The sequence below is a fragment of the Moschus berezovskii genome, chromosome 14 (assembly GCF_049115385.1).
Source record: "Moschus berezovskii isolate FMDL1 chromosome 14, NW_MosBer_1.0, whole genome shotgun sequence".
NCBI lineage: Eukaryota > Metazoa > Chordata > Mammalia > Artiodactyla > Moschidae > Moschus > Moschus berezovskii.
Window position 1 is genome coordinate 4,727,302 of NC_142473.1, and position 13,073 is coordinate 4,740,374.

Here is a 13,073-nt window from a genome sequence, read left to right on the forward strand (position 1 = left end):
TTGGCAGTGAAAGCTCAGAGTCCTAACCACTAGACCACCCTCTATGCTTATATTTTTTAAATGTCCACCAAAGTATTTGTCTCTTTTGACCCAGCCCATGTGACCCAGTTACCTTAAACTAAGTAACATTGTTATTTAATCAAATATATGTGGCAGTTTTTAGGTTAAAACAAGATTGGATCATCTCAGAAAAGTTAAAGATGACATATGAACTGAATCATTCTGACAGTGTTTTTAAGACTTAGGAGAGCTTTGGTTATTTTGTGATCTCTGGCTAGGAGATAACTCTATTTCAGGGTATCAGTTCCTTTGATAGAAGGGTTTTGGCAGAAAGTGAGAGGTTGATTTCTGTTTAATCTGACCTAATGTAGTGATCCACACAGTCAAAGGCTTTGGCATAGTCAATGAAGCAGAAATAGATGTTTTTTTGGAACTCTCTTGCTTTCTCCATGATCCAGCGGATGTTGGCAATTTGATCTCTGGTGCCTCTGCCTTTTCAAAAACCTGCTTGAACATCTGAAAGTTCACGGTTCACGTATTGCTGAAGCCTGGCTTGGAGAATTTTGAGCATGACTTTACTAGCATGTGAGATGAGTGCAATTGTGCGGTAGTTTGAGCATTCTTTGGCATTGCCTTTCTTTGGGATTGGAATGAAGACTGACCTTTTCCAGTCCTGTGGCCTGTGCTGAGTTTTTCAAATTTGCTGGCATATTGAGTGCAGCACTTTCACAGCATCATCTTTCAGGATTTGAAATAGCTCAATTGGAATTCCATCAGCTCCACTAGCTTTGTTCGTAGTGATGCTTTCTAAGGTCCACTTGACTTCACATTCCAAGATGTCTGGCTCCAGGTGAGAGATCACGTTAAAAAACAGAGATATTACTTTGCCAACAAAGGTCCATCTAGTCAAGGCTATGGTTTTTCCATTGGTCATGTATGGATGTGAGAGTTGGACTGTGAAGAAAGTTGATCGCCGAAGAATTGATGCTTTTGAACTGTGGTGCTGGAGAAGACTCTTGAGAGTCCCTTGGACTGCAAGGAGATCCAACCAGCCCATTCTAAAGGAGATCAGTCCTGGGTGTTCATGGGAAGGACTGATGCTAAAGCTGAAACTCCAATACTTTGGCCACCTCATGCGATGAGTTGACTCACTGGAAAAGACTCTGATGCTGGGAGGGATTGGGGGCAGGAGGAGAAGGGGATGATAGAGAATGAGATGTCTGGATGGCATCACCGACTCGATGGACATGAGTTTGAGTGAACTCCAGGAGTTGGTGGTGGACAGGGAGCCCTGGCGTGCTGTCATTCACGGGGTCGCAAAGAGTCGGATACGACTAGGTAACTGAACTGAATGTAGTGATACCATATGTCAAGGTATAGCTGATAGAAATGACAGTAGAATAAGACCCCAACTACCCTATTAGACTGCTAAATGAGGCTACCTGGTTACCTGAAAGTCACAGAGCCTATGGCTCCTTTCTTACTTGGGAATGAGTTGCATTCGTGATTATAAAATCATATATAAGCTTTCCCTATGAGTATGACTTCAAAGGAGCTGCTTTATTTCTAAGAAAATGAGATGTGACTTCTTCCTTTTTTTCAGTCTTCAATCACTCACCCAGTCCTAGGGAGCAAATTTCTACATATTAGAGAAATCCCTTCCATCCCTGAGGGTGGAACTTGTATTATTTGCTTCCTTTATACCTTCCTTGGTGGTTTTTTAATTTCATTTTTTATTTTTTTTTCTTTTTTAATTGAAGTATACTTGACATAAAATATTACATATTTCAGGTATGTAACAAAGTGATTTTTTTTTTTTCTTTTTGGCCGTGCTTCATGACCTGCGGGCCTTGGTTCCACAGTCAAGGATCCAGCCCACACCCCTCACATTGGAAGTGCACAGTCTTAACCAGTGAGCCGCCAGGAAGTCCCAACAAAGCAATTTGATACTCTTCTTAGTATTTTCTGACTCCTCAGTCCACAGAAGATGTGCACTAATCATTCTTTTCACTACTCAGTGGATCCTTGAACATTAATTTGTATCGTGCAGGTCCATTTATAAGCAGTACTACACAACCCATGCTGGAGAAAGAAATACCAACCCACTCCAGTATTCCTACCTGGAAAATTCCATGGACAGAGGAGCCTGGTGGACTACAGTGCATGGGGTGGCAAAGAGTTGGGCACAATTGAGCACGCATTCCTACGTGCACACAACCTGTGCAGTTGGTTAAATCTGTGGATGCAGAACCACAGATACAGTTCCAATGAGAAAGTTCGATTTTCAGTTATGCAGAGGGTCAGCACCCCAATCCTTGTGTTTTAGGGTCAACTCTGTATTACCTGTGTTTACGAGTTGCCTTTAAGAAGACTAAATAAATCTATTTGCAAACAAAATTTTCAGTAGTCTAAAAGAGTTTATCTCAAGAACTTTTCAAAAAATAAAATCTATTTTGCATAACAAGGCTTAACTCTATGTGCTTGAGGAAGAGGTGACTTTGTCATTGTTCAAGGGACAGTGACCCACAATGAAATTAGTTGACTTTGCTTTTACAAATCTTAAATGTGCTTCACCAGGGCCCAAACATTTGTTCTGGCTCACAACTTACAACAATGAAATCCATATACTATGGATGTGAAAGCATTCATTTGTTTCAATTCATTGGCATCTATTATTGCATTTACCACTATGCTAGGAGATCATGATCAAAAGAGGCCCAGAGGGGGTCAAGAAAAAACAAAAGAGGCTCAGAGAAGTAAAACTTGGTCTAAGACCTATGTCCCATACCAAAATGAAATTGCATCAGTTCTCCATTCCTGATGAAAACATGTGCCATCTTCAGCCTACCTGAAATGACTCAAGGAATTTATTGCACTGCTTTGACTCAGGGAGGTACCAAACATGATCACAAAATCATTGATAATGGCTTACTTCATTAGTTACCATGGGATGCTCTAGTCCCTCTGTAGGTTCATAGGATGACAATTCAACTTGTGTAAGACAGAGTGCTTTTCTAGAGAGAATTAAAGATCCATGTTTATTAAGTTCAGAAGACAGTAAACTAAGAAAGATTGAGTGTAGCATATTGATGTTTTAAATTCCTAAAAATTTCCCTGGGGAAACCTACAATTTCAGTTCTGGGAACCTAAGTGGAAATGATTAAAATCATTGCTGCTACATAAAACATAATGTGAGCCACATAGGTAATTTTAAATTTTTTTTTTTCTAGTGTCTGCATTAAAACACAAATGACTGAAATTAATTTTAATAATCCACATCATCTAACCTGATACATCCAAAGCATTCATTCCAGTATGATACAAATACTTTTAAATTATTGAGATATTTTACTTTTTTATAGTAAATCTTCAAAATGCAATGTGTATTTACGTGGTTGTTCAGTCAGTAAGTCATGTCAGACTTTTTGTGACCCCATGGACTGCAGCATTCCAGGCTCCTCTGTCCTCCACTATCTCCCTGAGTTTGCCTAAATTTGTGTCCACTGAGTCTGTGAGGCTATCTAATCATCTCATCCTCTGCCCAAGAAAATATCTGTCATTGCTTCTAGTGTATTTTATGGCACATCTTAATTCAGATGAGCCCCATTTGACTAGTGGCTACTTTGTTCAGCACAGGTCAGCAAAATGCCTGAAACTTTCCCTGTAGGCAAAGCAGAAGGCTAAGAGTAGGAGCAGGAAATTTTGAGCCAGATAAATCTGTGTCCAAATCATGATTGCCTTATGGCAAATGACCTGTTTTCTCACATGTAATATGCAGATAGTATCTATCTTGTTACAGTTTTGTGAGGAATAAATAAGATGTAATATAGATAAGGTATTTCCTTTCCCCATCATTTCAAGCAGGAATGCCCTTTCTATTTTAGGTATTTGGATCCTTGAAGATCCCAAAGTTCTTCCTTGATATTCATTTAATTCTTTCTCATGACTTTAGTAGGATATGCAACAAAGAATTTCTTTCAAGAATCCAAACAAAATGGCTTCCTGTCTTCAAATGCCCTTGCCAGATGTCAAGGTCTCCAACAGAAGAAAAACTTCAAGGAATAAGAAAAGGCAAAAGAATTTCAGCAGCTAATTCAATTTTCGGTTATGAAGAGGGTCAGCACCCCAGTCCTTGTGTTTAAGGGTCAACTCTGTATTACCTAGCTGCTGCTGCTGCTAAGTTGCTTCAGTCATGTCTGACTCTGTGTGACCCCATAGATGGCAGCCCACCAGGCTCCCCCGTCCCTGGGATTCTCCAGGAAAGAACGCTGGAGTGGGTTGCCATTTCCTTCTCCAATGCGTAAAAGTGAAAGGTGAAAGTGAAGTCGCTCAGTCCTGTCCCACTCTTTGTGACCCCATGGACTGCAGCCTACCAGGCTCCTCCGCCTATGGGATTTTCCAGGCAAGAGTACCAGAGTGGGGTGCCATCACCTTCTCCATTACCTAGCTAATTACAGCTAATTATAAGGACTTGAAGGAAATGAGATTCTAAGAGAAAATCTGTTTCCACTGTGGGCCCAGAGCCTTGAAACTCAGAATACTTCACTGCTCATTCCATATGTGGAACTTTTTGGTATTTACCAAATGAGTAGTTCTAAACTGATGCCATTTTCCCTTTTCATGATGGGTCTTATTAATGCTGAGCAAACGGAATAAAAGCAGTCATATTTGGTTTATCACTTTAATTATTCAATCAAGCCTCAGGAAAATCTAATAGTCCTCACCATGAATTGAATGACATAGCCCCATCTGCCAGGGGATCTCAGAGAAGCAGAAATTTGTAGGTCCGAAAATGTGTTTAATGAAAGAAATGGCTTATGAAATATAAAAGTAAACTGCTACTTAATTTTTTTTCTTGCTTCACTTTCTATTATAACATATTCAGCATTTTGTCTCTGCTAGGAAAAAGCAAGAGAGTTCCAGAAAAACATCTATTTCTGCTTCATTGACTATGCCAAAGCCTTTGACTGTGTGGATCACAATAAACTGTGGAAAATTCAGAAAGAGATGGGAATACCAGACCATCTGACCTGCCTCTTGAAAAACCTGTATGCAGGTCAGAAGCAACAGTTAGAACTGGACATGGAACAATAGACTGGTTCCAAACAGGAAAAGGAGTATGTCAAGGCTGTATATTGTAACCCTGCTTATTTAACTTATATGCAGAGTACATCATGAGGAATGCTGGGCTAGAAGAAGCACAAGCTGGAATCAAGATTGCTGGGAGAAATATCAATAACCTCAGATATGCAGATGACACCACCCTTATGGCAGAAAGTGAAGAGGAACTCAAAAGTCTCTTGATGAAAGAGGAGAGTGAAAAGGTTGGCTTGAAGCTCAACATTCAGAAAACAAAGATCATGGCATCTGGTCCCATCACTTCATGGCAAATAGATGAGGAAACAGTGGAAACAGTGTCAGACTTTATTTTTTTGGGCTCCAAAATCACTGCAGATGCTGATTGCAGCCATGAAATTAAAAGACACTCCTTGGAAGGAAAGTTATGACCAACCTAGATATCATATTGAAAAGCAGAGACATTACTTTGCCAACCAAGGTCCGTCTAGTCAAGGCTATGGTTTTTCCAGTGGTCATGTATGGATGTGAGAGTTGGACTGTGAAGAAAGCTGATCGCCGAAGAATTGATGCTTTTGAACTGTGGTGTTGGAGAAGACTCTTGAGAGACCCTTGGACTGCAAGGAGATCCAACCAGTCCATTCTGAAGGAGATCAATCCTGGGTGTTCTTTGGAAGGACTGATGCTAAAGCTGAAACTCCAATACTTTGGCCACCTCATGCGACAAGTTGACTCACTGGAAAAGACTCTGATGCTGGGAGGGATTGGGGGCAGGAGGAGAAGGGGACGACAGAGGATGAGATGGCTGGATGGCATCACTGACTCTGTGGACATGAGTTTGAGTGAAGTCCGGGAGTGGGTGGTGGACAGGGAGGCCTGGCGTTCTGTGATTGATGGGGTCGCAAAGAGTAGGACACGACTGAGCGACTGAACTGAACTGAACTGACTGAAACAGTGCTTGGAAGTTAGGAGAACATCACCGGAGAATTAATATTTGTTCATAGGCACTGACTCCTGCGTGGTCATTGGAATTCCTTTTTCAGACACAGCTGTCTTAAGGCAATTTTTAGCAATAAAAAAACAAATGAGAATGTGAGCCTACCTTTATTAAAAAATCAGATGTCTCTCAGGTTTTTCTAAACCCAAATATAATAACTCACGAAGAAGATGTATCCTGATTGAAGGGACCAAATCTAGGAGCAAGAAATAGTCTTTCATTGACACATACTAGAAAAAGTACTAGAGTTCAGATTTGCTTCTCTGTTCTTTGCATGTTTCTTATTTGAAGATATGTATGACTTTCAAGAAGAATCAAAAGGAAGAAAAGGGTATTTACATGGATCCTTTCATCTATGCTTTTGATTTTAGTCTGCACCTTAAACAATGAGGTTTTGAAGTCCATACAGAAAGGTAATCGTGTGTCATGGTTTTTCACTCTATTGGCATTGGGGCCAAATAATTCTGTGTATTCAAATTCTGTGTATTCTGTGTATTCATATAATACACAGGAACATCCTGTGTATTAGTTGATGTTTATCAGCATTCCTGGCCTCTAGTCTAGGTATATCTCCCACCCCACCACCCAGTTGTGACTACCAAAACTGTCTCCAGACATTGCCAAGTGTTTCCCGCGTATGTCATCAGAAGTGCTTAAGGCAGATTTCAGAATTTGGCTAGCCACAAAGTTGTTTTATTATCATTCAAGTAAATTTTATTTAAAGTCATGTTTTTCTTAGATTTTGCTAGGCATTCCAAACATTCACCAGTGAATGAACACTCAAAAATGATATAATCATTGATTCTGCTTAAAATCTTTGGTATTTTGTTTAGATCTTTCAAACATATTCAAAAATTGGGCTAAAATATACATCATGAGGAACGCTGGCCTGGAAGAAGCACAAGCTGGAATCAAGATTGTCAGGAGAAATATCAATAACCTCAGATATGCAGATGACACCTCCCTTGTGGCAGAAAGTGAAGAGGAACTCAAAAGCCTCTTGAAAGTGAAAGAGGAGAGTGAAAAAGTTGGCTTGAAGCTCAACATTCAGAAAACTAAGATCATGGCATCTGGTCCCATCACTTCATGGGACATAGATGGAGAAACAGTGGAAACAGTGTCAGACTTTATTTTTGGGGGCTCCAAAATCACTGTGGATGCTGATTGCAGTGATTACTTGGCCTGGCGTGCTGTGGTTCACTGGGTCGCAAAGAGTCGGACACGACTGAGTGACTGAACAGACTGAACTGATAAAGTTAGAAAAAGAACTCTTCAATACTGAGTTTCATATATCAGAAAAACACTCCTGTTCACAGATTTAGTCTCTGGGAATCTTTTTTTTTCTTTTTCACTTTTTCTTTTCTTCTACCCCTTACTTTCTTTTTCTTTTTCATCCTTTACTTGTTTTTTCTTCCTTTGGGGTGGGCCTTACTGCCCAGCATGTGGGATCTCAGTTCCCTGACCAAGGATCAAACCCACAGACCCAGTAGTGGAAGGAAGCAGTCTTAACCACTGGATCACCAGGGAAGTCTCTTGCCTCTAGGAAATTTATCCCTTAAGTCAGATGAGAAATTCTAGAGAATTTAGAAAAAGTCTAACTTCTGGTATCAAGGGAAATAAACAAATCCTGATTTTTAATAGGTTGTACGATTATAAATGTAAAATTTTTATTGCACTGCTGGATAAAAAGCAATGAAATTGATGCACAGTCTTTTCTTTAGAAAAGGTCTTAGAAGAAATGGGGTGAGAAAAGCCAACCAGTTCTATAGAGAAGGAAATGGAGAGAGAGTTGGCATCTTCCAAGTGTCAACAACTGCAGAAATAGAAGATAATCGCGTAATGTCATTGCCATTCTAGAACCCTTAGTTATTAAAAAGAAAAATAACTTGGTGTAATTTATTTTGGCGATTGTTGGAGACCTTTCAGCAAAGGTCATTGAGAGCATGTGGACTGACCCAGGCAATGGAGGCTCCTCACCCCAACCCTTGTCCTTGGAATGTATGTTCTTCCTACTGTTTCCACTATGGGAACCCTTTCAAGGATGTGACCTTGGGAGAGCAATGCGTTGTTGGGACTTCCTTGAACTCCATACATGACTAAACCCAGTTAAGGCCGCTATACAAATTTTTAAGATTCTGGAGGGCAGGAGGGGAGTTCAGCTCATCATGCAGTCACCCTGCTGGACAGGCTTCCTATATAAGCCCCCTTACTTATTAAATTGCCACCTGTCAAGTTGGAGTGGTCTGCTGCTTTCCTCGGTCTCTCATCCTGCCTGTGTGGGGGCCAATGTCAGATTTCACCCAGGAAACTCGAGGTTGCAAACTAATAGAGATGACTTTTGCTTTAAAAATGAATCCCAAGATAAAATGTATTAAAGTCATAATGTGTAAAAAAAAAAAATTTACATGTTTATCAGCCTTACCTAATCGTCAAGGTTGTATATTGTCACCCTGCTTATTTAACTTATATGCAGAGTACATCATGAGGAACGCTATGCTGGAAGAAGCACAAGCTGGAATCAAGATTGCCAGGAGAAATATCAGTAACCTCTGATATGCAGATGACACCACCCTTATGGCAGAAAGTGAAGAGGAACTGAAAAGCCTCTTGATGAAAGTGAAAGAGGAGAGTGAAAAAGTTGGCTTGAAGCTCAACATTCAGAAAACTCAGAAAACTAAGATCATGGCATCTGGTCCCATCACTTCATGGGAAATAGATGGAGAAACAGTGGAAACAGTGTCAGACTTTATTTTTTTGGGCTCCAAAATCACTGCAGATGCCGATTGCAGCCATGAAATTAAAAGACGCTTACTCCTTGGAAGGAAAGTTATGACCAACCTAGATAGCATATTGAAAAGCAGAGACATTACTTTGCCAACAAAGGTCCGTCCAGTCAAGGCTATGGTTTTTCCAGTGGTCCTGTATAAATGTGAGAGTTGGACTGTGAAGAAAGCTGAGTGCCAAAGAATTGATGCTTTTGAACTGTGGTGCTGGAGAAGACTCTTGAGAGTCCCTTGGACTGCAAGGATATCCAACCAGTCCATTCTAAAGGAGATTGGTCCTGGGTGTTCTTTGGAAGGACTGATGCTAAAGCTGAAACTCCAATACTTTGGCCACCTCATGGGAAGAGTTGACTCACTGGAAAAGACCCTGATGCTGGGAGGGATTGGGGGCAGGAGGAGAAGGGGACGACAGAGAATGAGATGGTTGGATGGCATCACCGACTCAATGGACATGGCTTTGGGTGGACTCTGGGAGTTGGTGATGGACAGGGAAGCCTGGTGTGCTGCGGTTCATGGGGTCGCAAAGAGTTGGACATGACTGAGGAACTGAAGTTAACTGCCAGCTGGCATTCAAAGGACCTCCCTGACTGGTCCTTCTCTGTTGCTTGAGGCATTCAGGCACTTAAGTGGCCCCCCTGGCTGGGGTCCTTGGTTAGGCACTTAACCGCCCTTCCCCTTCGGCTGGGGTTCCTCTCCATTTCTTGGTGTGTCGGGGACCACCCTGTCTGAGGTCTTTCTCTGTTGTTCAGCTGCTGGTGCTGGCATGTAGGCAGAGAGTTGACGGTGATGGCCCCACCCTCTGTGTGTAACTCAGCAGTATTGCCCAAAGGCATTTCTCATGGCGGTCTCCTCGCTAATATCCCCTTGGGCAGTCTCCCTACAGTCAACAGTAGACTTTGTCCTGGGGTTGCTCTCCAATTCCTAGGTCAGCTCCCAGCCGCCGTGTATTCCAGGGGAGTTGCATCCCTGTCCAGTGTCTTGCAGATGTGGCAAAGATTGTCTGTATGGTTCTCATTCCATTCCGCCTGTCGCAGATCACTGCTGTACTCTCCAACAGTCTCAAATGCTTCTCCTCTGTCCCAAACAATTGCAGTTCCAGTTCCCCCACCCAGCAGTGTAGGACCAGTCCTGCTCACTCTAGGGTTTTTCTCCTCCTTCATTTGTCCTGCCAAATTTTGCATGGGTCTATATATTCCTTTCCAGTGGTCAAGGATTCCCGCCTGCTCTCAGCTGGTGGCCTGCAAAAGCTTCTGTGTCTGAAGGTGTATTACTGGATGCATCAGTGGAGAGATGCACTCCATGTCACCTACTCCTCTGCCATTTTGTTTCTCCTGTTAATTGTACACTTTTTAATGATGGCCATTGTGACTGGTGTGAAGTGATATATTGTACTTTTGATTTGCATTTCTCTAATAATTAGCTATACTGAGCATCTTCTTATGGCCTATTGGCCATCTAGATGTCTTCCTTGGAGAAATATCTGTTTAGGTTTTCTTCCCAATTTTTGACTGGGTTGTTTTTTAGTTGTTGAGTAGGATATTTTTAAATTATGCACTTTATTTTGACATAATTGGAAATTCATATGTAGCTGTAAAATACTAGAGATATCCTGTTACTATGCATGCAAATCTACAGAACAATATTACAATCAGAATTTTGATATCGATACAATCAAGATACATAACATTGATACAATCAAGATACATAACAAGGGGTCTCAACAAGGATCCCTGGTCTTACTGCAGCCATACCTTCCTCTTTCCTGTTCCCACCACCTCTTTATACCCTGGCAGTCACTAATCTGCTATTTCTATAATTTCATCATTTAAAGTATGTTATATATATCCTTTATATACGTGTGTGTGTATATATATATATAAAAATGTAAATACATACACTATGTATACTTTCATAACTTTTATTCACTCAGTGCAATTTTCTGGCCATTTACCCAGATTGTAGTGTGTATCAAGTTCATTCTTTTTTATTGCCAAGTGATAGTATCCCATGGTATAGTTATATGATAATTACACCATTTACTATATAATAGTAGATTGAATAACTATCCCCAAAGATAGCAATCCCTAATCCCTGGAACTTGTGAATGTAATTTATATGGCAAGAAAACCCCATAAATATGACTTAGTTTAAGAAATTTGAGTCCTAGATTATTTGCTGCCGTTGCTGCTGCTGCTAAGTCACCTCAGTTGTGTCCGACTGTCTGTGTGACCCCATAGACGGAAGCCCACCAGGCTCCCTGTCCCTGGGATTCTCCAGGCAAGAACACTGGAGTGGGTTGCCATTTTCTTCTCCAATGTGTGAAAGTGAAAAGTGAAAGTGAAGTCGCTCAGTCGTGTCCGACCCTTAGCGACCCCACGGGCTGCAGCCTACCAGGCTCCTCCATCCATAGGATTTTCTAGGCAAGAGTACTAGATTATTTGAGTGGGCCATAAATTCAGTCACAACCATCCTTGTGAGAGAGGCGGAGGGAAACTTTACACACAGTAAAAGAAGAGGCAATGTGTCCTTGAAAAAGACTTGAGTGATATGAACACCAGCTGAGCGGTGTTGGCAGCCCCCAGAAGCTAAGAGGCGAGGAACTGATCTTCCCTGGAGCCCGAGAGCCTCCGGAGAGTATAGCCCTGCTGACACCTTAATCTCAGTCCAGATTTTAGACATCTGGCCTCCAGACGTGTGAGAGAATACATTTCTCTCCTTGTAAGCAACCAACTTTTTGGTAATGAGCAAGCCCACATTCCCATCTCCCAAAGACTCTGGACCCTTCCGAATGTTCTGACATTTCCACCGAGCTGACTGTAGGCAGCTATTGTGTTAATACTGCTGTCATTCCCAGGTTTCCAAGCCAATACATTAAATCACATTTCCCATGTGAGTACAACAGTATCAATAATCCTGGCCTATCCTACGTCACACTTTCGGTGTGACACCCTTAGAATCTACTTCCACACTGTTTCCTAGACTCCTACGAATGCAAAGTGGTAATATCCTGTACAGGTGCCTTCTCTTGGGCTCAACCTTGTACTCACTTGGGATATGCTGGCATTTTAACTTATTGTTTTCCAAAATGTAAAGGTGGATGTCAGGTATAGACCCTGATATCCTCTGAGGGAATTTTCTTAGGTGAAGTCACTGAAAGCTTTATTTTCTTGGGAGTAAGACTGAATCCCTCAAAGAGGAAGGATTCCTTCTGTCAATTATGAAGGACAAGATATTCCCTAAAGCTGCCACAGTTAAGTTTTCTGAAGTTTCACACTTGCTTTCAATTTATCCTTTTTCCTGTGCCTATCTCCTGGACATTCAAAAAAACTAGCCCAGGACTTCCCTGGCGCTCCAGTGGTTTAGACTCTGTGCTTCCACTGTAGAGGGTACAGGTTTGATCCCTGGTCAGGGAACTAATATCTCACATGCCATGTGGCATAGCCAAAAAATAAAAATCCCAAACGACTAGCTCTCACAACCTCTGTAATCCCCACCGTGACCACAGTGACTGAATGCCACAGCCACTCGATCTTAACCCATTGTTCTCCAACACCCCGCAACACCATTAGGGACAATGTGAACAAAGGTGAAATCACCTCTCGCCACAAACATCATTTCCCCTACACTGAGGCTCTGCTTCCTAGAGCTACTCGTGGTACAAATGACTATACTGTACAGGATTGCACCAGGAAATGGGAATGGGGTGAACAAAGAGTGCGGGCAAGGATAAAGGACACTACAAGAGTTGGTGAAGCAGCCTGGGTTAAGCAAAAGCACCATGTTTCTACTCATAAGGAGAAAATTTAAGGAAAACCACTTGCTGAACCTGTGAGATCTACTTCTGGGCTACATCAGGAGTTGTAATGTGGAGAAATACAGTAACTTCCAAATCACTGCATGAGAAAAGGCAAAAGAATAAACTCCTTGACCTCTTTCCCTTCCCACCCAGTCTTCTAATGGCTTCGCCCATTTGCAACACTACCAAGGAAAAGGAATTCTGGTTAATATAGTGCATAGAAGTCAACTTCTTGGGTACTGAGGAGGGTGAAGGATGGAGCAGATTTAGATGGCCAGGTTATCAGGCTTCCTTATTAAGGCACTGGGAAGAGCACAGAAAGTGTGCTAAGTACAAACAGATATGACAGTCTACTGCTCAGTTGTTCAGTCGTGTCTGACTCTGTGACCCCATGAACTGTAGCACGTCAGGCTTCCCTGTC